The sequence below is a fragment of the Giraffa tippelskirchi genome, chromosome 9 (genome assembly GCF_054371585.1).
Source record: "Giraffa tippelskirchi isolate mGirTip1 chromosome 9, T2T-mGirTip1v1.2.pri, whole genome shotgun sequence".
NCBI lineage: Eukaryota > Metazoa > Chordata > Mammalia > Artiodactyla > Giraffidae > Giraffa > Giraffa tippelskirchi.
The window spans coordinates 151941747-151965837 of NC_137283.1; the positions used below are offsets into that span (position 1 = coordinate 151941747).

The following is a 24091-nucleotide window of genomic DNA, read 5'->3' on the forward strand; positions in this document are numbered from 1 at the left end:
AATACATATTCAGGATAGAATTTAATTTTCCAAATAGAATTTTAGTGGAAACAGCAGAACTCTTAAGAGGAGCTGATATAACTGATTTTATGGTTACTCTGCTTTTATGTGAGATTCTGAAGCAGAGGTGAGTAGTATTGAAGAATTAATAACAACTAAAATCCTAAAAGATTAGATACCCATGGGCAGATTGTAATACGCTGTATAAATGATAGTATATGCTATATCATTAACTGTAATATGCTATAGAAATGTCTATTATAGTCATGTAAATCATAAAAAAGTTGAGGACTTAGATTATTGTGTTCAAACCCTTTGTTTTAAAAACAAGGACTTCAAAATTTCTTTGACTAAAGGTCAGTCAATAGCCTGTTGGAACTGGAGTTTAAATCAATTCTCCATCCTTCTTGTTTAGAATATGAAAAAATGGAAGAAAGGAATTTATCAGTTATTGTTTTCCTTTTATTATAAAAGTAATATATGTTCATGTAGAAATATGAATTTAGAAAATATTAAAGATTATAAAGAGGCAAGTATGTGCATTTTTATAGTGTAATTTCTTCACTTTACATGAAGATTGCAAATCTATTTTTGAACAAATTATTTTTAAGAAAAGTATTATAATTCAATTTATAATTTTGTACTTATGGATAATGATTTATTTAGCCAGCTCCTCATTAACAGATTTCTTTTTTTTCAGTCGACTTCCAAGTTTTTAATATCTGTTTGTTATTTTAGTGCGTATCTTAGATTAGTTCCTTACGACAAATAATTTTAAAAGCAAAGTATAAATATATATACAACTCTTAATAAATACTTCCAGATTTCCTTCCAGAAATGCGCAAGTGAATTTGAAAGTGTGTGGAGTTGCCCATTTCACCACTCTCTGTTATTCTGGTTGCCTTCTAGAAATCAAGCTGCCCTGCTGCTATGACTCTCTGCCTGCAATCTAATCATTTAAGCACAAGAAATATATGTGTGAATGAACAATAAATTCCTGACCAAATGTGGAAAAGTGTTAAATATAAACCCAAGTCAACTGGATATTCAATACACCTCTAGTTTCACCACCCTGTCCACGTTCTTCCCAATATCCACTCACTGAAATTTGAAATAAAATTTAATCTTATTTTGTATGACACTTGAGATTTCTGAGCTGGTGGTTTTAACAAACCATGTAAACTGGCTTCTGCTCCAGTGCCATGACCTTCATTAGTCACCCAATAGCAGCCTACGTGTCACCCTGAGTCCCCCAAGGCCACCACAACGACGCAGGCTGGGGGAAAGGGCAGAGGGTGGCTGACATCCAGCCGTCATCTGCAACCCGAACCAAAACACCTTTGCACTGGGCTGTGTGTGCCTGGAAGAAGAGGAACATTCTGCCAGTTTCTGCAAAGGAGCTGGCAGCTCCTTGCCCATTGCCCCCTTTCCTGGGAAGATGCTGGCTGTTTTGCTGGCTGGAACAGGAAGGGCATTTTGTTGCCAGCAGCCAGGTTCTTAAATGCCACTGGTCTTTGCAAGACAATCAGGCAGAGGAAACCCTCTTGGGGCTTCAAGAACCTCATAATCCCTGAGTGTAGACAACAACCAAAATGGAATGATTCCAGAATTGTCAAAGAGAAAATGGTGTTAACAGTTCTGTATATGTCTGTTTAGAAAGTAATTTCATATCTCCATGTCTTACTTTTTATAGAAGGTATCTGTGACTGTGTATGTATTTAAACAGTTTTAGATTCACAGAATAAGCTAGTAGAGCTTTCCTGTATACCCTACACTCAGTTTCCTTTATTAGTAAGATCTTACATTAATACGGTCAATTTACTACAATTAAAGAGGCAATACTGATATATTACTATTAACTAAACTCCATACTTTATAACGATTTTCATAATTTTTGCCTAATATTCTCTCTCTATTCCAATATCCAGGTTGCCATATTACATTTATTGTTATGTCTTGGCTGTGAGAGTTTCTCAGATTTTCCTTGTTTCAGTATTCTTGACAGTTTGGGGGCTTACTGGCCAAGTATTTTGTAAGAATGTTCCTCATTTGGAATTTTTCTGGTGTTTTTCTCATGCTTAGAGGGGGATTATAGGTTTTAGAGGAAAGAAGATCACAGAGGTGAGATGTTATTCACCTTACACCTCATCAAGAGTATATACCATCAACATTTATGTTACTTATGACTTGACACTGACCTTGACCATCAGGCTGAGGTGGTTTTTGTCAGGTTTCTTCACTATAAAGTTACCACTTTTCAATACTGTATTCTTGGGAAGAAAGTCACTATGCACAACTCACTCTTAGGGAGTGGGGAGTTAACCCCTGCTTCTGGAGGGTAGAGTACATATGTAAATTATTGGGAATTCTTCAGCAGGAGAGATTTGTCTACTCTCCCCCATTTGTTTTATTTATTCAATCATGTATATCAGTAAGGTTCATGGATATTTATTTTATGTTTTGGGTTATAATTCACTACTACATTATTTATTTTGTTGCTCAAATTTTTCCAGCTTCAGAGGAAGATATATTTTTAAATATAAAAACACTGTATCAAAGACCTAAGTCAACTTCAGTAATAGGAGAAAAATTTTTTCCCCTTAACTGGTCTCAATTATACTATTCTCTAACAAATAAAATTCTGATTGCTTATAATGTAAAGATTAGTGTTTGCTTTCTAATGTGCTAAGATCAGAGAACAAATGACAAATTTTCAAGGATGAGGTAGGCAATATGTGACTCAATGTGACAAGAAGTACCTTCCCCAGGCCTCTCTCTAAATCTCCTTTATGGGTGACCCCATGGCTCCTGGGATAAAGGTAACACTCTCAACACGGCTATTCTTGGGCTATGTGGTGTGGCCACTGTCAGCTCCCTCACTGGGTTCTAATTCTAGGACTTTTTAAAGTTCTTTTAACATATTATCATTCCCAAGAAAAAACTTTGGCATATACTCGTTTCTCTCTCTCTCTCATTTTTTTTTTAAAAAGGGGATCCTACCCCAAAGCCATGCCTTTTGCACAGATCTTCAGTAATATTTATCAGTTGGCTCCCACAATTGTGGTGGCTAGAAAGTCTGAAATTTGTGGAGCAGGCCAGCAGGCTGAAAACTCAGACAGGAGTCAATGCTGTTATCTTCAGATAGAATTTCTTCTCCAGGAAACGCCAGTTTTTGCTCTTTTGACCTTCAACTGATTGGGTGAGACCTACCCACGTTATGAAAGGCAATTTTAAGTCACCTGACTATAGATGTTAATTATACCTACAGAATACCTTCACAGAAACACCTAGGCTAGTGTCAGATTCAGTCACTGGGTACTATAACAGCCATGTGGACATGTAAGATCAACCATTACAGGGACCAAGACAGAAAAGTACAATGAGTGGGAAAACACCCTAATGATGGTTCAGTGAGAGGCTGGAATGGGGAAGGGGGAATGGAGGATGCATTTTCATTGGAGTGTTCATGGTGGGGGTGGTGATGTTTGAGCCAAGAGATGGAAAAGTAAGAAAGAAAGAGGAATTTGTATTTGTACAAATTCCTAGATGATATTGATGCGGTTGCCTTGGGGACTACACTTTTGAGAGCCATGGGTTTTAAGAGTTCACTTCTTACATTATGCAGTTAATCCTGGGAAGGTCCCTTAACATCGCAGAATGTTTTTCCTCAAAATGCCTTCCTCACATGCTCTGAGAGGCTGAGAGTTTTGTTGAGGAGGTGAAATCTTGAGAAGGAAGTTTTGAAAGATCCTAGGACAAAGTGCATATAAAGGGCTGCTGCAGGTAAAGGACCAGGCTTCCCTGGTGGCTCAATGGTAAAGAATTCACCTGCCAAGCAGGAGATATTGGTTCAGTCCCTGGGTCAGGAAGATCCCCTGGAGAAGGAAGTGGCTACCCACTCCAGCATTCTTGTCTGGGAAATCCTAAGGACAGAGGAGCCTGGCAGGCTACAATCCATGGGAGTCTCAGAAGAGTTGGACAGGACTGAGTAACTAAACAACAACAACAATAGGTAAGGACTGGCTTTCTTGGAAGTGAAAAGAAACACAAGTTCCATCCATTTTTAATGAGTTATGAGACTGTAATTCTAGGTTATCACTCTGGGCAAGCGACTTAACCCCATAGGAACTCAGTTCAGTTCAGTTCAGTCGCTCAGTCGTGTCTGACTCTTTGCGACCCCATGAACCGCAGAACACCAGGCCTCCCTGTCCATCACCAACCCCCTGAGTCCACCCAACCTCATGGCCATTGAGTCAGTGATGCCATCCAACCAACTCATCCTCTGTCATCCCCTTCTTCTTCTGTTCTCAATCTTTCCCAGCATCAGGGTCTTTTCCAGTGAATCAGCTCTTCACATCAGGTGGCCAAAGTATTGAAGTTTCAGCTTCAGCGTCAGTCCTTCCAATGAACACCCAGGAATGATCTCCTTTAGGATGGACTGGTTGGATCTCCCTGCAGTCCAAGGGACTCTCAAGAGTCTTCTCCAACACCACAGTTCAAAAGCATCAATTCTTTGGTGCTCGGCTTTCTTCATAGTCCAACTCTCACATCCACACATGACCACTGGAAAAACCATAGCCTTGACTAGATGGACCTTTGTTGGCAAAGTAATGTCTCTGCTTTTTAATATGTTGTCTAGATTGGTCATAACTTTCCTTCCAAGGAGTAAGTGTCTTTTAATTTCATGGCTGCAGTCACCAATTGCAGTGATTTTGCCCCCCAAAATAAAGTCAGCCACTGTTTCCACTGTTTCCCCATCTATTTCCCATGAAGTGATGGGACCAGATGCCATGATCTTAAGTTTTCTGGATGTTGAGCTTTAAGCCAACTTTTTCACTCTCCTCTTTCACTTTCATCAAGAGGCTCTTTAATTCTTCTTCACTTTCTGCCATAAGGGTGGTGTCATCTGCATATCTGAGGTTATTGGTATTTCTCCAAGCAATCTTGATTCCAGCTTGTGCTTCATCCAGGAACTCAGTTTCCAGATGATACAAAGAAGAAGCTATAATGGGTAAGCAAGTCTGAAATGCACTGTGGTGAAATTCTGTGTAGTGAGATTGATTGTTAGTTGTGATTCAAGTCCTTTGTTATCAAATGATGTATATGTGTTTTGTGCAAAGAAGAGGTTATTCCCATATTAATGTCCTTTTAATTCTCAAGTTTGTTTTTTTTTAGAGTGGTGTGTTGCATAGCACTTTATTTTTTAATTGGAGGAAAATTGCTTTACAATGTTGTGTTGGTTTATGCTGTACAACAATGCAAATCAGCCATCAAGTCTTCATATATTGGAGAAAATCTTGGTGCAATAAGGGTTGCAGAGAACCTGGGATTGGACAGACATTCAAGCTTTTAAGTCTCTTCCTTCAGGTGAGTGGATAGCAGGGAAGAGATTGTGGCCCATTAACCTAGGTGACCTCTAAGATCTTGTCCAGCCCTTATATCCTGGCTTGTCCCCATAGCCTGCTTACAATGCTCTTGACTTTGACCTAATTTTATCATTAAAGTCACAAGACTTGTCCAGAGAACAGCTGCTACAGAGAAGTGGCTGGTAGTGGTCCGTTTTCTGAGAGAATGTTCCTGATTCTCTGGGGCCAGGATCAATGTCCAAAGTCAGATGTTCTTTGCAAACCCATGTGCCTGACTCTCTCATCCACCGTGCAGCTAAAAGCTGCCTTTCGTGGCCTTGACACAGTTCCACGTGAGCTGCAGGTCAGGAAGCTGGGCTGGAGGGCAGTGGTCCCAGGAACTCGAGACCTGGAGGAGTCCGGGGCTCGGCTCTTTTAACTGAATACAACCTTTCTTCATCTCATTCTCTCTGGACTTGATTTAGAGAGCAGTTAATGAAAGAACATGCCCATTTTCTCCCAATTCTGTTTTTAAACATCAACAACAAACAACCATTTATATACACAAATGTTGCTGAAGGAGACATTTGAGTTTTTACAAGGGCTAAACCTCTTTATTCAAGGGTATAAACTGAACCTCTCAGAGAGCCTTTTGTTGACTTGTTTTAAAAATCTGTAATTTGACATATGAACAGTTATTAAGACATTTTATCCTGGTAGGCATCAAGTGTGTCCTTGAAAAGAAATAGTAGATATGTTGACTTACTTGGATCAGCAAATGTCACTCTTGTTAGTCTCAACTCTGTTATGGGAGCCATTTTTTGTATTTATTAAAGCAGTGCGGGACAGAGTGCATGAGAAGCTTCACTTCCTTGAAGGAAAATAAATGTTACCATTATGCTGAAAAGCAGGTCTCATGGAATAAGAAGAAAGTATTCACTGTGACTTCTAATTTGTAGGGCCAGTTGTTTCCTTGGATGAAATGTGAAGCAAATCTCAAGACTTTCTGGTTACTTCAAGTAACGAGTACTCCTCTACTCACTAGTTAATATACCCAGTCCCATGTAAGGGGCTTCCCTGGTGGCACAGATGGTAAAGAATCTGCCTGCAATGCAGGAGACCTGGGTTCAATCCCAGGGTCAGGAAGATCCCCTGGAGAAGGAAATGGCAACCCACTGTAGTATTCTTGCCTGAAGAATTTCGTGGACAGAGGAGCCTGGCAGGCTAGAGTCCATGGGATTGCAAAGAGTTGGACACGACTGAGTGACTAAACACACACACATACATACGTTGCCTAGAATAGTATTTTACTGGGGTAATTTTCAACTGATGGTTAAGACTGCCCATGCTCTCATTTATTCACTTTGTTAATGTCAATATTTATATTTGAAAAATCTCATCAATTACTTAACTGTAATTGGCAAGGAAGAACACACAAGTCCTGGTAAATCTGTTGATGTACTTGATATGCTTTGGTTCTAGCTAACTGTTGAGAAAGACTCCCATGTGAATGTCAAATCATGTGAGTTTCACTTAATATTCCATCTCCTCTCTTTCCTCAGTTCGTGCTTGAACAAGTTAGCTATGTGCAGTGGGATAAAGGGCAGCTGGGTTCTTTTTCCTTCCTTACATTATATGTCTTTGTGCATCTTGCCAGTTGAATTTCTGACCTCTCTAGGGTTAAAGGGCTTCCCTAGTGGCTCAGATAGTAAAGAATCTGCCCGCAATGCAGGAGACCCGGGTTTGAACTCTGGGTCGGGAAGACCCCCTGGAGAAGGGACTGGCAACCCACTCCAGTATTCTTGCTTGGAGAATTTCATGGACAGAAGAGCTTGGTGGGCTACAAGTCCATGGGGTTGCAAAGAGTCAGACATGACTGAGCAGCTAACACTCCCACTTTCAGGGTTGAAAGAGGTGGGTTAGAAGCAGAGGAAAGGGCCAAGAAATACTGTGGTGATTTCTGGATCTGGCAGGTGTTTGAAGCTTGTATATGGTGCTTCTGATTCACACCCTGTACCCCAGTTCTGGGGACCTCTCGCCTGTGGATCCCTCTATGCAGGTAAGGTCACATCCTCTGACTGGTAACAGATGGTTCTCCCTTGGCCTTGGGAATTAGCAGTGCTCTTGTTTCTGAGGTCACCTCTCCATTTCAGGCATTTCTTGTGGGCTGGATAAAAATTGAAGCTGCAAGTGGTTCTCTCTTGCCTATTGCCCATATTAGCTCCATTCTTGGCCTCCATAGACTTTGGGAGCACAGCCTAGTCCCAACACAGCCCTCTTTCCTTGCTTGCTATCAGAGTAGTGAGCCAAGGTCTTTTGTCCCTAAGATTTCCTGTGGATCAGATGCATGAGGCCATTGTGTCTGCCAGTTCTCAAGAGATATTTATCTAATCTTTTTTTTTTAAGGTTTTTCTGATGTGGGCCATTTTTAAAGTCTTTGTTAAATTTGTTACAATATTGCTTCTGTTTTATGTTTTGGTTTTGGGGCCAGGAGGCATGTAGAATCTTAGCTTCCCGACCAGGCGCTAATGGAAAGCAAAGCCTTAACCACTGGACCACCAGGGAAGTGGTTAGTTGAATCTTCTAAAGGTGTGTTAAGGCTGCTTTCCTTGGGCTTGAGATGAGGGTGGACACATTCTGCCTCTTCCGCTTGAAGGGAGGCACAGCAAACCACTTTCTCCCCAAATTCTCCCTTTTCTTGACTCTTTTCATACACTTGGTGTGTGACAGGAAAGAGTAAAATCCTCTTTGCTAACTGCTTTGTTTTTCCAAACACTGCTTGGTGACTTAAACTTGCTGTTGGATTGAGCCATCTATTATATACGGAGTTTGGGACTAAACAGCTCCATTTTAACATTTTGTTTATAGATATATGCATAACAGTGAAAACTGAAAGTGAAAGTCTCTCAGTCGTGTCCGACTCTTTGTGACCCCAGGGACTATACAGTGCATGGAATTCTCCAGACCAGAATACTGGAGTGGTTAGCCTTTTCCTTCTCCAGGGGATCTTCCCAACCCAGGGATCCAACCCAAGTCTCCCACACCACAGGCAGATTCTTTACCAGCTGAACTACAAGGGAAACCAGATACATTTGACCAAATAAATATGGGGCAGTTTTTTTCTAACCTGCTGACCATCCAATCACTTAATTCAATGAGGTCAAACATTGTACCACCAGGAGTCTCCATCGTGTCATCCTGACTTGATTCCTGAACTTAGTCTCCACCTTCAAGGAATGTCCAACATTGTTTGGCAAAATTGGCCTTTTAGTTGGAATTTCTGGACTCGAATAAAAGATAGTATAGAGTTAGATATCATGAGATTTCCCAAAAGGACCATTAATAATAACTGCTATTTATGATCATGGGGATTTATGTTGATTGAGAAGAAGAGTTGCTTCTGGTCATGCACAGAGAAAGCCAGCTGGTCTGCTGCTGTATATGGTACTGGGGGGCCTCAGAGCCATTCTGTTCATTCCTCTTGACTTTGTCAGCAGTGTGGTGGACCTGGGGTCACCGGGCCACATTGTTACAGAGATCCTGAAGGTCATTAAGAGAAGGTCATGGTGGACTGAGCTGGGATGCAAAGATCTCAGAGTTGACTCAGTGCAGCTACCACAAAGAGCCTTTCCTGAGCTGTAAGGCAGGGTGGGGATACTTGAAGACATGGTTTCCAGGGCATCTGTCGATATCAGAACATTTCATCTCACCCTATACTTCTTGAAGCAGAGATATTGTTCCATATTTTAGATGGTAATAAACATCTGGTTAATGCTGTATAGTCAAAGCTATGATTTTTCCTGCAGTCATGTACAAATGTGAGAGTTGGGCCACAAAGAAGGCTGAGTGCTGAAGAATTGACGCTTTTGAACTGTGGTGTTGAAGAAGACTCTTGAGAGTCCCTTGGACTGCAAGGAGATCAAACCAGTCAACCCTAAGGGAAATCAACCCTGAATATTCATTGGAAGGAGTGATGCTGAAGCTGAAGCTCCAATACTTTGGCCATCTGATGTGAAGAGCTGACTCATTGGAAAAGACCCTGATTGGAAACGATTGAGGGCAGGAGGAGAAGGGGGTGACAGAGGATGAGATGGCTGGATGGCATCATCAACTCAATGGACATGAGTTTGAGCAAACTCTGGGAGATGGTGAAGGACAGGAAAGCCTGGTATGCTGCAGTCCATAGAGTCCCAAAGAGTCACACACAACTTAGCAGCTGAACAATAACAACAATGCTGTGTAACTCAAAATAACAGGCTTGTTGTTGTTATGCAGTTGCTCAGTTGTGTCTGACTCTTCACAACCCCATGGACTGCAGCACATCAGGCTTCCCTTTCCTTCACCATCTCCTGGAGTTTGCTCGAACTCATGTCCATTAAGTCAGTGATGCCATCCAATCATCTTGTCTTCTGACGTTCCCTCCTCCTCCTGCCTTCAATTACCCAGCATTAGCGTCTTTCCCACTGAGTCCCACTTTTCCCATCACTTCCCCAGCTCTTGACACCAGGTGGCCAAAGTATTGGAGCTTCAGTTTCAGCATCAGTCCTTTGATGCTATTGACTATTGATGCTATTGACTATTTGATGCTAAATGACTATTCAGGCTTGATTTCTTTAAGGATTGACTGGTTTGATCTCCTTGCAGTCCAAGGGACTCTCAAGAGTCTTCTCCAACACCACAGTTTAAAAGCATCAATTCTTTGGCGCTCAGCCTTCTTTATGGTCCAACTTTCAACATCCATAAATGTGCTCAGTTGCTCAGTCGTGTCCAACTCCTGTGATCCAAAGACTGAAGCCCGCCAGGCTCCCCTGTCCATGAGATTCTCCAGGCAAGAAAACTGGAGTGGGTTGCTATTTCCTTCTCCATACATGACTGCTGTAAAAACCTTAGCTTTGACTATGTGAACCTTTGTCAGCAAAGTTGTGTCTCTGTTTTTTTATAAGAAAAACTTTTGCTTTATATTGGACTATAGGTGATCTACAATGTTGAGTTAGTTTCAAATGTGCTGCAAAGTGATTCAGTTATACACATCTCTATTCTTTTTCAAATTCTTTTTCTATTTAGGTTATTACAGAATATTAAGCAGTTCCCTGTGCTCTCTGCTATATAATAGGTCCTTGTTGATTATCTATTAGTGTGTATGTGTCAATCCCAAACTCCCAATCTATTCCTCCCACCCCAGTCCTTCATTCCTGGTAACCAAAAATTCATTTTCTATGTCTTTCAGTCTCTGTTTTGTACATAAGTTCATTTGCATCATTTTTTTTTGGATCCACAAATAAGCGATATTATATGATATTTGTCTTTATCTGACTTGCTTCACTTAGTATAACAATCTCCAGACATCTGTGTTATCTATCTGTAACATCTATGTTGCTGCAAATGGCATTATTTCATGCTTTTTAATGGCTGAGTCTGCATTGTATATATGTACCATATCTTCTTTATCCATTTCTCTGTAGATGGAATGTCTTTGCTGTCTAAGTTTGTCATAGCTTTTCTTCCACGGAGCAAGCATCTTTCAATTTCATGGCTGCAGTCACGACCACAGTGATTTTGGAGCCTAAGAAAATAAAGTCTGTCACTGTTTCCATTGCTTTCCCATCTATTTGCCATGATCAGATCCCATGAACCTAGTTTTTTGAAGGTTGAGTTAATTAATTCATTTTTCATGTATTCTCTTCCAATATATTTAATGAGCAGCAAATATGTGCCAGGCAGTAAGCAAAGGACTCACAAGCTTCTCAACATCTAGTAAGAAACACAACACAGAAACAATATGTGTAATTCAAAGTGACAAATCCTGTAATAGCAGGTCACCTACCTACTCCCCATGAAGAATTAGATCTGGTTCAGATGTTAATTTTAGATGATGTACTTGTGAGATAAAAACACATTTAAAAAATATTAGGGGAATGCAATGTTATCTTTAATGCTAGGCTGTTTAATTGTCTCTTAATTGATTTCTAAAAATTGGGAATAGAGTATATTTGACTGGAAAGAAGTCATATCAAACCTCCTTTGCCATTTATGCAATGGATCAGAAAGCTTATGAATACATAGACATAGAGTTTTCTTCTAATGTAAAAATAACTATTTGGCCTCTTTTGCAAAAATGAAAAACTAGTCATGAAAATAAAACCTCCTTTTTTTTCATTAAAAATACATTGAAGGTCACAATGTATTCCTGTTTTCCTGTCTTTTATTGGGACCCACATTCTCCAGATTCACTGGTTGTATTTATTGATAGAACATAAATGGCAAGACCAAAACATGGTTGAAAAAATGTGTGGTTTGTGGTTTCAACTTAATTGATAAATCTGTACATAAAGAGATTCCAAATTAGACTGTGGACACATTTGCCATTTGAGTCGCAAGCATTTTAGCTGTATATCAAAGCGTCTTCATACCTGATATTTACAGTACTTCAAAATATTTCTTTTTATTTTTGTGAAAGCCACAGTCATGGCAGCCAAGATTTTGTCAACAATCTACCACTTATTTACAGAGGTTTAAAATTTGATGATGAGTATTTACTTGTCTGTACAATGCCTCCGTGGGAGCAGTAGAAGGTGGTTTCAGCAATGAGTCTGAAAACATTGTAAAATAGTTAAAACTGGCATTTCAACAATTCATTCCTCAAACACACTGGATTCATAAGTGAGTCTCTGTTTTTCAAGTTTACATAGCTTGCTTCTGGTGTTAATGTTCTATTCCACACCTAAGGTGCCACTATGCAGAGTTATTTTTCATCCTCAGGGAAGCAGTCCTGATTTGCACCCAATTTCAATGAGGTTGTGCTAAGCAAACTGTCATTTTGGAATGGCAATACGCAAGGAAGGCTTCAACAACTGCTCTTTATTTCATCTAAAACCTTCTGGTACCACAACCCTGGCTTTTATCATGCTTTCTATTACTTTTAATACACCATTAGCTTTTATTTCTAGGGCCCCCTGTAATTGTCAACTACTGGAAAAATAATGGTGGAAACTGGCAAGAAGAACATGCATTTTCTACATCATTGCATTTAATCTTGCAATGATCCTTTGATCTCAGAAACTTTAATTGGTCCAAATTCACTCAGCCTCTGAGTGGTCAACCTAATATTCAGGCTAAAACATATGAAAAGATGTTCATCCTCACTCATAGTAAAAAAGTGCAAATTAAAACTGAACAGAGATATTGTGAGAAATAGCAAAAGTTCAGAGATCCATCATATATGTGAGGGTGTAGGAGTTCAAATTGTACAACCACTTATATAGAGAGCATTTAGGCAACACCTGCTAAAATGAATGAGCTTCCCCGGTGGCTCAGTGGTAAAGAATCTGCCTGCCAATGCTGGAGATGTGGGTTTTATTCCTGAGTTGGGAAGATCCCCTGGAGAGGGGAATAGCAGCCTGCTCCAGTATTCTTGCCTGGGAAATCCCATGGACAGAAGAGCTTGTGGGGTACAGTCCATGGAGTTGCAAGGGGTTGTACATGACTTAGTAACTAAGCACACACAGGCTAAGATGAATACTGTGTATGTTAGTCCTATAAGAATTGGCTTATGTACAAGATTATTAATTGTAGCATTGCTGACAGTTGCAAAATACTGGGGACAAACTTAATTGCCCTGAATGGGGAACTGGCAAAATAAATTATGATTCTTTTACACAATGGAATACTATGCAGTCATAAAAATGAGGGCTATATTTACATAGCAAAACAGAGAGATATATTGTTAATGAAAACAAACATGGTACAAAATGGAGTGCATGTTACTATTTTTAAAAAAGGATGTGGACATGTGTGTGTTCTATATGCATGGAATATCTTTGGAAGGAGTCTTTAAAAAACAGGTAACACCTGTTGCCTCTAGAAAGGGGAAATTGACAGGTGGCATGCAGAGGTGGGAGGAGATTCTGTCAAAATGGTTATGGAAATATCTATTGAAGATTAAAACACCGCCTTCATTACATATTCAAAAATAAAGGAAAAACAAATTTTAAATGAAATAATCCCTTATCACATGTACTGCTCTATTGTCTCATCTTCTTCTCAGGCCCGCCACTTTCCCTCATTAGAGGGTAGCTTTCTGGCTCTTTTGGTCCCTTTGTCTTTTCTGACACCCACACCTTTTTTTTTTTTTTAATAAATTTATTTATTTTAGTTGGAGGTTAATTACTTTACAATATTGTAGTGGTTTTTGCCATACATTGACATGAATCAGCCATGGGTTTACATGTGTTCCCCTTCCTGGACCCCCCTCCCACCTGCCTCCCCATCCCATCCCTCTGGGTCATCCCATTGCCCCAGCCCTGAGCGTTTGTCTCATGCATCGAACCTGGAATGGTGTTCTGTTTCACATATGATAATATACATGTTTCAATGCTATTCTCTCAGAACGTCCCACCCTCACCTTCTTCCTCAGAGTCCATAACACTGTTCTATGCATCTGTGTCTCTTATTCTGTCTCGCATGTAGGGTTATCATTACTATCTTTCAAATTCCATATATATGCATTAGTATACTGTATTGGTGTTTTTCTTTCTGGCTCACTTCACTCTGTATAATGGGCTCCAGTTTCATCCATCTCAATAGAACTGATTCAAATGTATTCTTTTTAATGGCTGAGTAATATTCCATTGTGTATATGTACCACTGCTTCCTTATCCACTCGTCTGCTGATGGACATCTAGGTTGCTTCCATGTCCTGGCTATTGTAAACAGTGCTGCGATGAACATTGGGGTACACGCGTCTCTTTCAATTCTGGTTTCCTCGGTGTGTATGCCCAGCAGTGGGATTGCTGGGTCGTATGGCAGTTCTTTTCCCAGTTTTTAAAGGAATCTCCACACTGTTCTCCATAGTGGCTGTACTAGTTTGCATTCCCACCAACAGTGTAAGAGGGTTCCCTTTTCTCCACACCCTCTCCAGCATTTATCGCTTGTAGACTTTTGGATAGCAGCCATTCTGACTGGTGTGAATTGGTACCTCATTGTGGTTTTGATTTGCATTTCTCTAATAATGAGTGATGTTGAGCATCTTTTCATGTGTTTGTTAGCCATCTGTATGTCTTCTTTGGAGAAATGTCTGTTTAGTTCTTTGGCCCATTTTTTGATTGGGTCGTTTATTTTTCTGGAATTCAGCTGCAGGAGTTGCTTGTATATTTTTGAGATTAATTGTTTGTCTGTTGCTTCGTTTGCTATCATTTTCTCCCATTCTGAAGGCTGTCTTTTCACCTTGCTTATAGTTTCCTTTGTTGTGCAAAAGCTTTTAATTTTAATTAAGTCCCATTTGTTTATTTTTGCTTTTATTTCCAATATTCTGGGAGGTGGGTCATGGAGGATCCTGCTGTGATTTATGTCGGAGAGTGTTTTGCCTGTGTTTTCCTCTAGGAGTTTTATAGTTTCTGGTCTTACGTTTAGATCTTTAATCCATTTTGAGTTTATTTTTGTGTATGGTGTTAGAAAGTGTTCTAATTTCATTCTTTTACAAGTGGTTGACCAGTTTTCCCAGCACCACTTGTTAAAGAGATTGTCTTTTCTCCATTGTATATTCTTGCCTCCTTTGTCGAAGATAAGGTGTCCATAGGTGCGTGGGTTTATCTCTGGGCTTTCTATTTTGTTCCATTGATCTATATTTCTATCTTTGTGCCAGTACCATACTGTCTTGATGACTGTGGCTTTGTAGTAGAGCCTGAAGTCAGGCAGGTTGATTCCTCCAGCTCCATTCTTCTTTCTCAAGATTGCTTTGGCTATTCGAGGTTTCTTGTATTTCCATACAAATTGTGAAATGATTTGTTCTAGTTCTGTGAAAAATACCATTGGTAGCTTGATAGGGATTGCATTGAATCTATAGATTGCTTTGGATAGTATACTCATTTTCACTATATTAATTCTTCCAATCCATGAACACGGTATATTTCTCCATCTGTTTGTGTCCTCTTTGATTTCTCTCATCAGTGTTTTATAGTTTTTTATATATAAGTCTTTTGTTTCTTTAGGTAGACATATTCCTAAGTATTTTATTCTTTTTGTTGCAATGGTGAATGGTATTGTTTCCTTAATTTCTCTTTCTGTTTTCTCATTATTGGTGTATAGGAATGCAAGGGATTTCTGTGTGTTAATTTTATATCCTACAACTTTACTGTATTCATTGATTAGCTCTAGTAATTTTCTGGTAGAATCTTTAGGGTTTTCTATGTAGAGGATCATGTCATCTGCAAACAGTGAGAGTTTTACTTCTTCTTTTCCTATCTGTATTGCTTTTATTTCTTTTTCAGCTCTGATTGCTGTGGCCAAAACTTCCAAAACTATGTTGAATAGTAGTGGTGAAAGTGGACATCCTTGCCTTGTTCCTGACTTTAGGGGAAATGCTTTCAATTTTTCACCATTGAGGATAATGTTTGCTGTGGGTTTGTCATATACAGCTTTTATTATGTTGAGGTATGTTCCTTCTATTCCTGCTTTCTGGAGGGTTTTTATCATAAATGGATGTTGAATTTTGTCAAAGGCTTTTTCTGCATCTATTGAGATAATCATATGGTTTTTATCTTTCAATTTGTTAATGTGGTGTATTACATTAATTGATTTGTGGATGTTAAAGAAATCTTGCATTTCTGGGATAAAGCCCACTTGGTCATGATGTATGATCTTTTTAATATGATGTTGGATTCTGTTTGCTAGAATTTTATTAAGGATTTTTGCATCTATGTTCAATGAGACAATAGAGCAGTACATGTGATAAGGGATCAGCTGGATGAGAAGAAAGGAGAGAGTGCAATGATCCTGGCCACTAAAAAGAGAAGAGCAGACTAAATCCAGAGTAAACAGAAAAATGGAAATAAAAAAGAGCAAAAATCAATGAAAGAAAAAACAAACAGTAAAGAAAAATCAACAAATTGGTTCTAAAAATTAATAAAATTGATACATTTCTCTCCCTTCTCACCCCTCACTGGCATGATAGAATCGGGCAAACTCACACACACACACACAAATTTTTTAATGAAATAATACCTGTAGAGCACATGCTAGATGCTCAATGAACAGGCATCAGGCTTTACCTTAGGCTCTAGTAAGATATCAATAAAGAAATCAACTCTAGAGAAAGGCTGTTTTGGGATATCTTCATTGTAGTCAAACCAATCCGAAAGAAAAGTCTCGAAAACTTATCAGCTCATACTGCGCTAACCCAGTGTGAACAGAAATAATCCACCCCCCACTCCCCCAAATAGCCGAGCTTACAGAAAGGCTAAGGCAATCTGATTTCTTTTGCCAACCTCTTTCCTCCCCACATACAGACAAAGTGGGGGGAGGGGGGTGGGGTGGCAGATGATGAAACTTCCAAGAATATACACAAAGCTATTATAGCCATTGTGAGGCAACTACAGGCTCAGAGTCATGAGATTCTGGTTGAATTTCTACAAAAACTTCTTTAAATAATGTGAAGAGTTTGAAACTGGAGTTGCAACTGACCAGTCAGCAAATGCTAGATTACCCAAAATGGTAATCGGGCTGGTGGGCAGAGATGAAAAAGTATGTTAAGTATAGAGTGAAGGGTGAATTTGGGCTGATTGGGAAACATTCATCTGAATGAATGCAGCATTTATTTTCAAGAATAAGCATGTCCAGATTCATGAGCAAGAGCTATATTTAGTTTAATTTTTCTTACGCCCATTCTGAAAAAGCTAAATTACCACGTCAGAAAGAGTCAAAGATCACATTTTACATGAAAGAAAAACCAATGGGGAGGGGACTGTTAGACCTAAATTTTTCCATGTTTTACACAAGCACTCAGAAAATGACTTTATTGCTTTTTACGGTCTTCTGCCTCTAGCATCTCAATGCACCGAGGGAGTAACTTTTAGGTATTTGGAATAGTTTCACCTTCAGTTTTTCTTTGGGAAGTAACTGCAATTGAACATATCCTATGAAAGCCACAACTTTGCCCCCAGGCACTGTGTGGGCTTGTTTATTACAGATCGCTAATTGCTTACACAAAAACAAAGACCATCCTGGTGAGAATAAGGACTTGTTGTAATGTGAAGAACAGTTCATTCAAGCACCCTAGGGGTTAACCAGGAGATAGTTGGGAATTTTTGAAAGTCTTGAGAAAGAAAAGGGCAGGATATGATTTACCTACAGATACCTCCTCCCAGGCCCTTTTGCAATTCTACAAGTAGAGATTTCTCTAGTTTAATAAGATTTCCCACTTTAAAAAATGCAAATACCTGCATATGAAGTGAGAATGGAAATTAGTTCAATCAGATATGTTCCTGTAAACTGCAGGGTGAAGTTAAGACTTTGAACAAGCTAGAATTTGGATGAGATGGAGTTGGGAGAGTGGACAGTTGTACAACTTGAACTCTGGGCACCCCGCCCCAAATCAAGGCCTGAGAAGCTTGTGTTGAAGGACTGTTGTGACTGGGACTGGTGAAAGGGGAGGCAAGGGAGTTGAGGACACACATCACATGAGGGAGAGAACAGAATGACTGGGCAGGATTTTTTTTTTTTTCTGCTGTGAATTCTGATTAGAATTCTGGGTCTCACTGGGGTGATCCATGTTGATTAGGGCTGGTCTCAGAGAAGAGGCAGGCTTGACAGCAGATAGGGAAGAGGTAGATGTTTTAAGGACAGAAAATTGAGAAGAAGGGCAGGATGGAGAACATGGGAAGAGAAAGACAATTTGTACATTTTAGCCATTCATTAGCATTTGGCATGAAAGTTTCTGGAATTATTTTTTTCTTCTCAGTTATGTACAAAAGTTGCTGGAAAGTGTCACAAAAAGTAATGTCTTTATTTGAGAATCAACCAAAAGTTTGCCACTATAATTTTCTGAATCTAGTGTTTATTATCTAGTGTTTATAGTGCTATTGGAGATCAGTGGAGAAATAACTACAGAAAGAATGAAGGGATGGAGCCAAAGCAAAAACAACACCCAGTTGTGAATGGGACTGGTGATAGAAGCAAGATTCAATGCTGTAAAGAGCAATATTGCATAGGAACCTGGAATGTTAGGTCCACGAATCAGGGCAAACTGGTAGTGGTCAAACAGGAGAGGACAAGAGTGAACATCGACATTCTAGGAAACAGTGAACTCAGATGGACTGGAATGGGTGAATTTAACTCAGAATACCATTATATCTACTACAGTGGGCAGGAATCCCTTAGAAGAAAAGGAGTAGCCATTATAGTCAACAAAAGAGTCCGAAATGCAGTACTCGAATGCGATCTCAAAAACAACAGGATGATCTCTGTTCGTTTCCAAGGCAAACCATTCAATATCACGGTAATTCAAGTCTATGCCCTGACCACTAACGCTGAAGAAGCTGAAGTTGAACAGTTCTATGAAGACTTACAAGACCTTTTAGAACTAACACCCCCAAAAGGTGTCCTTTTCATTATAGGGGACTGGAATGCAAAAGTAGGAAGTCAAGAAACACCTGGAGTAACAGGCAAATTTGGCCTTGGAGTACAGAATGAAGCAGGGCAAAGGCTAATAGAGTTCTGCCAAGAGAACACACTGGTCATAGAAAACACCCTCTTGCAACAACACAAGAGAAGACTACACGAGGACATCACCAGATAGTCAACACTGAAATTAGATTGATTATATTTTTTGCAGCCAAAGATGGAGAAGCTCTATACAGTCAGCAAAAACAGGACCAGGAGCTGACTGTGGGTCAGATCATGAACTCCTTATTGCCAAATTCAGACTGAAATTGAAGAAAGTGGAGAAAACCACTAGACCATTCAGGTATGACCTAAATTAAATCCCTTATGACTATACAGGAGAAGTGAGAAACAGATTTAAAGGACTAGATCTGATAGACAGAATGCCTGATGAACTATAGATGGAGGCTCGTGACATTGTACAGGAAACAGGAATCAAGACCATCCCCAAGAAAAAGAAATGCAAAAAAGCAAAATGACTGTCTGAGGAGGTCTTACAAATAGCTGTGAAAAGATGGGAAGTGAAAAGCAAAGGAGAAAAGGAAAGATATACCCATTTGAATGCAGAGTTCCAAAGAATAGCAAGGAGAGATAAGAAAGCCTTCCTCAGTGATCAATGCAAAGAAATAGAGGAAAACAATAGAATGGGAAAGACTAGAGATCTTTTCAAGAAAATTAGAGATACCAAGGGAACATTTCCTGCAAAGATGGGCTCAATAAAGGACGGAAATGGTAGGGACCTAACAGAAGCAGAAGATATTAAGAAGAGGTGGCAAGAATACACAGAAGAGCTGTACAAAAAAGATCTTCATGACCCAGATAATCACGATGATGTGATCACTCACCTAGAGCCAGACATCTTGGAATGTGAAGTCAAGTGGGCCTTAGAAAGCATCATTACGAACAAAGCTAGTGGAGGTGATGGAATTCCAGTTGAGCTATTTCAAATCCTGAAAGATGATGCTGTGAAAGTGCTGCACTCAATATGCCAGCAAATCTGGAAAACTCAGCAGTGGCCAGAAGACTGGAAAAGGTCAGTTTTCATTCCAATCCCAAAGAAAGGCAATGCCAAAGAATGCTCAAGCTACCGCACAATTGCACTCATCTCACATGCTAGTAAAGTAATGCTTAAAATTCTCCAAGCCAGGCTTCAGCAATACGTGAACCGGGAACTTCCAGATGTTCAAGCTGGTTTTAGAAAAGGCAGAGGAACCAGAGATCAAATTGCCAACATCCGCTGGATCGTGGAAAAAGCAAGAGAGTTCGAGAAAAACATCTGTTTCTTCTTTATTGACTATGCCAAAGCCTTTGACTGTGTGGATCACAATAAACTGTGGAAAATTCTGAAAGAGATGGGAATACCAGACCACCTGACCTGCCTCTTGAGAAACTTGTATGCAGGTCAGGAAGCAACAGTTAGAACTGGACATGGAACAACAGACTGGTAGCTGGAATCAAGATTGCCGGGAGAACTATCAATAACCTCAGATATGCAGATGACACCACCCTTATGGCAGAAAATGAAGAAGAACTAAAGAGCCTCTTGATGAAAGTGAAAGAGGAGAGTGAAAAAGTTGGCTTAAAGCTCAACATTCAGAAAACTAAGATCATGGCATCTTGTCCCATCACTTCATGGTAGATAGATGGGGAAACAGTGGAAACAGTGTCAGACTTTATTTTTCTGGGCTCCAAAATCACTGCAGATGGTGATTGCAGCCATGAAATTGAAAGATGCTTACTCCTTGGAAGGAAAGTTATGACAAACCTAGATAGCATATTAAAAAGCAGAGACATTACTTTGTCAACAAAGGTCCGTCTAGTCAAGGCTACGGTTTTTCCAGTGGTCATGTATGGATGTGAGAATTAGACTATAAAGAAAGCTGAGCGCTGAAGAATTGATGCTTTTGAACTGTGGTGATGGAGAAGACTCTTGAGAGTCCATTGGACTGCAAGGAGATCCAACCAGTCCATCCTAAAGGAGATCAATACTGGGTGTTCATTGGAAGGACTGATGTTGAAGCTGAAACTCCAATCATTTGGCCACCTGATGGGAAGAGCTGACTCATTGGAAAAGACCGTAATGCTGGGAAAGATTGAGGGAAGGAGGAAAAGGGGACGACAGAAGATGAGATGGCTGAATGGCATCAACGACTCAATGGACATGGGTTTGGGTGGACTCAGGGAGTTGGTGACAGACAGGGAGGCCTGGCATGCTGCACTTCATGGGGTCGCAAAGAGTCGGACACGACTGAGCGGCTGAATTGAACTGAACTGACTGAGTGTTTATAATGTTATTCCCAACAATTTTTCCAGTTCTTTTAAGATCCTTTGGTTTTCAGGAAGGTGAGCACTTTTGGATCATAATGTAATTTCCCTGATGAGTATGACAGCAAAATGGAAAGGTACTTGAATGTCTTTCAAATTGGATTCTCTTGGAAATTGGAATGTGTCAAATACAGTAAAGCATTTTTTAGGTTAAGGATGTTCTATTTGCAAGTTTGTGCAATTTAGAAGATACAGGAAGGATATAAAGTTTTTCTCCAGCTAGAGAGTTTGATTCAAATGATAGATATATTAATAGGTATCAGGGTCAGACCTTAATAAACTGTATTCTAAGAGCAATGCATGAGAATTCATTTCTTTTTGTTTCATAAGGCAAGTTATTTCTCTGAACACAAGTTGTTTCAGTATTTTAAGCTTACATTCCCAAACCCTTCTCCCCATTTCTTTATCAGTGATTTGAGAATGTGAAGCAATCTTGCTGTGTTTTCCAGAGTTGGAAAATTTTGAGACTCTAAAAACAGCCCACTGAGCCACTAAGATTACACCTTAATTTGAATATGCAGATCACAGCCCACTTGAAAAGAAAGAATGCACTATCAACACGAAGAACATAGGGGTGGGGTGGGATGGGTGATACACCCTAACTTTGGAGATCCAGATTCTAGTTCAGTTGTTCTGGACTAGACTTTCAGCAAAAATGATCTTTCTTTAAAGAGGCAATTCAGGTATGAACTTGACAACCCATAAAGGGTCCATTAATTCTAATAGCCTATTTATACAACATAAGAAATCTGAGTTGTTCTAGAAAATATGAACCTGCTTCCAGAGTCTTCTGTAAGCTCTGATTCTGAATTCTAGCCCTTATATTCAGTACTTTGGAATTAAGTTATTGAGGAATTGAGCTGGCAAAGCAAATGTGATATCAGGGAGAGGTTTAAACGTTCATTATTCAAATAGTATTTATTGGGGCCAACTATTCATCAGAAATTTACTAAGTAATGGGCTCATGATTTGGAAAAAGACAGTCCGTCTGTGCCTTTTAAAAATTTATAGGTCAGTGGGAGGATACAGAGAAATACACAGGAAATTCCAACAGCATGATAAGAGCAATGACCAGGGATTTTTAGGGAGCAATGGGTATTCACAGTCAGGCACACAGTAGAAAATCAAGGAAGGCTTCCTGGTGGCTGTGATATCTGAAGCGAGACTTAAAGGATGCATAGGAGGAAGTCAGGTGAAAAGGAATAGGAGGAAGATTCCAGGTAGAGTAAATAAAAAATATGAATATTTAGATTCAGACAGAGTTGAGAGAGTCTGAGAAACTGGAGAATAATTGAGTATGGCAGGAGCACAATATCTGTGGGAGAGAACTCTGGAGAAAGGAGAATAATAATTCAAGTTCCATTGCTTTTGAGATAGATTACTCTTCCCACAGTATGGTGAATGGACAGTGGAAGAAAAACTCTGGAGGCATATCTTGGGAGAGAAGATAGTGGCTTGAAAATAATAACGGTGAGAAAATGCAATTGACTCAAAAGAGATCAAGGAGACAGAAATAAAAAAGATTTGTGAGAGATTAAGCCCAGGCAGGTCAAGGCTGAAAGCTGGATGTTTGTGGCTTGCACAATTACATGAACAGCAATGCTGTCTGCTGAGACAGGAAACAGAGGGAAGAGTAGGTCTGGGGAAAAGAAACAGTAATTTTGAACAAAGTGAGCTGAAAATGGTGAGCGCATAGTAGGTGCTCAGTTCAGTTCAGTCACTCAGTCGTGTCTGATTCTTTGCGATCCCATGAACTGCAGCACGCCAGGCCTCCATGTCCATCACCAACGCCTGGAGTTTACCCAAACTCATGTCCATTGAGTTGGTGATGCCATCCAGCCATCTCATCCTCCGTTGTCCCCTTCTTCTCCTGCCCCAGTCCTTCCCAGCATTAGGGTCTTTTCCAGTGAGTCACCTCTTCACATGAGGTGGCCAGAGTATTGGAGTTTCAGCTTCAACATCAGTCCTTCCAATGAACACTCAGGACTGATCTCCTTTAGGATGGACTGGATGTTCTTGCAGACCAAGGGACTCTCAAGAGTCTTCTCCAACACCACAGTTCAGAAGCATCAATTCTTCAGCGCTCAGCTTTCTTTATAGTCCAACTCTCACATCCATACATGACCATTGGAAAACCCATAGCCTTGACTAGATGGACCTTTGTTGGCAAAGTAATGTCTCTGCTTTTTAATATGCTATCTAGGTTGGTCATAACTTTCCTTCCAACGAGTAAGCGTCTTTTAATTTTATGGCTGCAATCATCATCTACAGTGATTTTGGAGCCCAAAAAAAGAAAGTCTGACACTGTTTCCACTGTTTCCCCATCTATTTCCCATGAAGTGATGGGACAAGATGCCATGATCTTAGTTTTCTGAATGTTGAGCTTTAAGCCAATTTTTTACTTTCCTCTTTCACTTTCATCAAGAGGCTTTTTAGTTCTTCTTCACTTTCTGCCATAAGGGTGGTGTCACCTGCATATCTGAGGTTATTGATAGTTCTCCCAGCAATCTTGATTCCAGCTTGTGCTTCCTCCAGCCCAGTGTTTCTCATGATGTACTCCGCATATAAGTTAAACAAGCAGGGTGACAATATACAGCCTTGACGTACTCCTTTTCCTATTTGGAACCAGTCTGTTGTTCCATGTCCAGTTCTAACTGTTGCTTCCTGACCTGCATACAAGTTTCTCAAGAGGCAGGTCAGGTGGTCTGGTATTCCCATCTCTTTCAGAATTTTCCACAGTTTATTGTGATCCACACAGTCAAAGGCTTTGGCATAGTCAATAAAGAAGAAACAGATGTTTTTCTGGAACTCTCTTGCTTTTTCCATGATCCAGCGGATGTTGGCAATTTGATCTCTGGTTCCTCTGCCTTTTCTAAAACCAGCTTGAACATCTGGAAGTTCCCGGTTCACGTATTGCCAAAGCCTGGCTTGGAGAATTTTAAGCATTACTTTACTAGCGTGTGAGATGAGTGCAATTGTGTGGTAGT

The 24091-nt window shown here is 39.9% G+C and overlaps 1 protein-coding gene across 4 annotated transcripts in view; it reads left to right on the top strand.

Annotated features, from left to right (window-relative positions):
* ESR1 (estrogen receptor 1) overlaps positions 1-24091 on the top strand; it is a 391695-nt gene that overhangs the window by 88648 nt on the left and 278956 nt on the right. The gene's annotated exons all lie outside the window — the stretch shown is intronic.